Source organism: Monodelphis domestica, chromosome 7 (genome assembly GCF_027887165.1).
Source record: "Monodelphis domestica isolate mMonDom1 chromosome 7, mMonDom1.pri, whole genome shotgun sequence".
Taxonomy (NCBI): domain Eukaryota; kingdom Metazoa; phylum Chordata; class Mammalia; order Didelphimorphia; family Didelphidae; genus Monodelphis; species Monodelphis domestica.
In genome coordinates, this window is record NC_077233.1 from 121,118,904 (window position 1) to 121,122,854 (window position 3,951).

The window sequence follows — 3,951 nt, forward strand, 5'->3', positions numbered from 1 at the left end:
CATGAATGCTGATACCAGGCCACAACCACACCTCCTGTAACAACTGGTATTCCATGCCCCATGTGTCACAAACTTTGTGCCTCAGTCTTTGTACTCCAAAGCCATATGAGGGTACACTGTAGATGAAAACGCACAAAGACAATTGTCATTCTCGGACACTGAGAGACTACTACTACTACTACTATAGGGTACGCTGTCTTCCTTCACTTTTTTCTTTAATTATCTTAATATTCTTGACATTTTATTCATCAAGGTAAATTTTGTTATCACTTTTTCTGGCACTATAAAATATTTCTGGCACTTTGGTTTGTTACTGAATAGGTAAATTAATTTAGAAAGAATTGTATATATATATATTTTTTAAATAGCTTGATCTACATGAGCAATTAATGCTTTTCCAATGATTATATCTGCTTTTATTTGTGAGAAAAGTGTTTGTTTGTTAGTTGTGTTCATATAATTTCTATGTTAGTGTTGGGTTATATATTCTCAAATATTTTATATTGCCAATAGTTGTTTTAAATTTTTTTTTATTTTAAACATTATTTTTATTTGGTCTATTTCCTGATAATTTATCTTGTTGTTAAAGTTGTCTTCAGCCTCTCTTAATTGTGTTTTGAATTGCATTTTGAATTCTTCCAAATTCTGTATCCTATTTGCTGGTATTTCTGATTTATCATTTGTGGATCCCTCCCCCTCTGTTCCGTTCACTGTATAGAAGCTGTCTATTGGAATTTCTTTCTTCTTTTTCTGTTGTTTGCTCATATCCTCCCCTTTTTGCTCCCCTTACTTATCTGTGCTCTTTCTCCTCTCATTTTTTTTTGTTTTGGGGGCCTCTGAACGTAGTGGAGTTTGGAAGTTGAATTGGAGGGTCTCTCTGAACACTAGAGCTTGCTTTGGACAAAATCTTGTGGTGAGTGAATAAAAGACTGACTTAGACTCTCTTAAAGAAAAAGGCCTAGGCCACTTGGCCTAGGCCCTAGACTTTTCCTACTATTTCCTCTTACTCTGTCTCTCTCCCTTCCCTTAATTCCTTCATTTGTATTAATTAAAATCTCCATTAAACCCAGCTGACTTGGGTATTTCATATTTGGGAATTTTTCCCATGGTGACCACTTATTTTTGATTTAAAATCAAGACACTAAAAATTATCTTTACAGTTTTGGCAATTTAAGTTTTGAAACCCACATTTTCACAGTCAAAAAATAAGATAAGATATATAAGAAGTGGCAGGGGGCAGAGTCAAGATCATGGTTTAGAAGCAGCAAAAGTTCAGAGTTCTGAAAACCCTTCCTTACCGATCAAAAACTGAATGCTCCTGGGGACTGAAATTCAAACTTAACACTAGGACAGGAGTGGGGAACCCTCCTTCTGGACTCAAATCAAAAGGTGTGCTCCCCCAAAAGCTGGAATCTGAGAACACATGGGTCTAAGGGGAAGGCAGAAGTAAGGTCTTGGGACCTCCCCACCAACCCAGAGTGCTGAGCCCCCAGCAGCAGCGGTAACCTCTGGGCAAACAAAGGTGCTGGTTTGGAGGGTATACCTTGTGAGCAGTGGGGTGCCAGGCTTGGAGAGTCCAGCACAGACAGTGGGGAGGAAGCCAGGGAGAGACCAGGGAGCCTGAAGCCCCATGGCTAGGTCTTTCCATCTGGCTCCAGTCTCACCAGAGCTTTTTGCCTCAGGGCACATCCAGACCAACCCAGTTGAACCTAATCCCATCAGGACTCCTCAGAGCCCAGGGAGGCCAGGACCCATCCTCCCCTAGAGTTCAGGGCCTACCACAAAGACAGGAATCTCAGGGTTGGCAAAGGTACTGAGGAACCTTGCAGACAGAGGAGAAGCAGCTGGAGAGAACTGGAGAAAGCCTGGGTGGCCCAGCCTTCCAGGAGTCTTCGGTCTCAAAGCACATACAGCCCAACCTAGTTGAACTTAATCCAATCAAAAGCCTCCAGAGGACAGGGGCATTTCTCCCCAAGAGACTGTACCAAGATTAGCTTCTGGGTAAGCATGGCAGCCAGCTAAACATGGCTTACTCACTCTCCCCAACACACACCGACTTACACCAATAAGGATCACCCCAAAAGACCTCAAGAATCTATATCAGAGGAGGGGAGGAGCCATAGAGTGGGGACTAGCACTGAAGGTGCTTGGGATTGAGGCTTTACCAGTCTATAAGAGGGGGAAAGGGCTTCCACCCAAAAGCAAGCATGAGTGAATCCAGCCTGCCCCATGCCCACCTATAGCGCCAGAGCTGGGGCCATCTCACGCCGAGACAAATGAGCAAGGGGTGCCTCTGAAGCAAGGAGAGGGCACTTCTGTGCTCTTGTAAGTTGACTAGGACAGCAGGGGGCTACCCCTTCCCCCCCGAAAGGCAGCTAGGCAGAAAAATTAAAAAAGTGAGAGAGAGCAGACTTTAGGTGGCCAGAGCCAGTGTACCCACCAGAGTCAGGGAGTGAGACAGGAATCCCTTTGGAATGAACAGGGAGCATTTTTAGGGTCCTTGGGAATTAACCAGATCCACTGGGGACCCACCCCCAAAAGTAACTAAACCAGAAAACCAGGCGGGCAAGAGAGAACAGACACTAAGTGCCCGCTGGAAGAAGACACCAAGAAAAGCTACAAAGGACTGAGGAAAACTGAGACTCTGCTCATTAACTCCATATACAAAAAAAAAAAAACAAAAAACCCTGCTCAGCAGACTCTGCTTTCTGCCTAATGTGGGAAATGAAAACATCCATAAAAAATGGCTAACTGTGCACAGGAGCCTCAAAATCCCAGCAAGAAATCAAAAAAAGAAGATTGTCAACCTCGAAACTTTCTATGGAGGAAAAACCCAAGCTACAGGGTAAATACTGGACAAAAGTCAAACAAAGGCAAAACTGAAAAAAAAATGAAAATTGTCCACAAGTCCTGAAAGAGACTCAAATGGAGCTTATCATCAGAAAGTTGGAAGCCCTCTGGAAAGAGAAGTGGGAAATGGTTCAAAAAGAAAACCAACAAATTATATTAGAAAACCAAAAAATTATAGCTGAATGCCAAAAGATAAAAGCAGAAAATCAAGCCTTAAGGACCAGAATTGAGCAACTGAAAACCAATGAGCTTACAAAAGAGTAAGAATTAATAAAGCAAAGTCAAAAAATTAAGGCATTAGAAGAAAACATAAAATATTTCACTGACAATGTGACAGACATGGAAAACAAAGGAAGGAGAGACAATCTGAGAATCATTAGTCTACCAGAAAAGCCAGAAATAAACAGTAATCTTGATATCATAATACAAGATATCATCCAAGGAAACTGCCTGGAGATTCTAGAACAAGGGGGCAATATAGGCATTAAAAGAGTTCACAGAACACCATCTACACTAGTAATTGCCAAATACCAAAACTTTCAAGCAAAAGAAAAAATCTTACAAGAAGCCAGAAAAAGACAATTTAGATATAAAGGAATGCCAATCAGGGTCACACAAGACCTTGCAAGTTTCACTCTGAATTATCATAAGGCATGGAACATGATTTTCAGAAAGGCAAAAGAGCTGGGTCTTCAACCAAGAATCAGCTATCCATCAAAACTGACTATATACTTCCAGGGGAAATATGGGCATTCAACAAAATAGAAGATTTCCAAGCATTTGCTTAGAAAAGACCAGAGTTCTGTGGAAAGTTTGACATCCAAACACAAAGACCAAGAGAAACATGAAAAAGTAAATATGAAGGGAAGGGAAAAGGAGAAAAATGTTATCATTTTCTTTTATTCAAACTCTCTTTTATAAGGACTATATTTATATCAAATTATGTATTAATATGTGGGGGAAATGTAATGTGTAACTCTCAAAAATTGTATGCATCATTAGAGTAGTTAGAAGAATCACGCATAGGGAAAGATTGGGGCATCAAAATGATATGGAGAAAGGGGAGAGAGAAAGAAAAAGGGAGGGGGGTATTGTTGATGG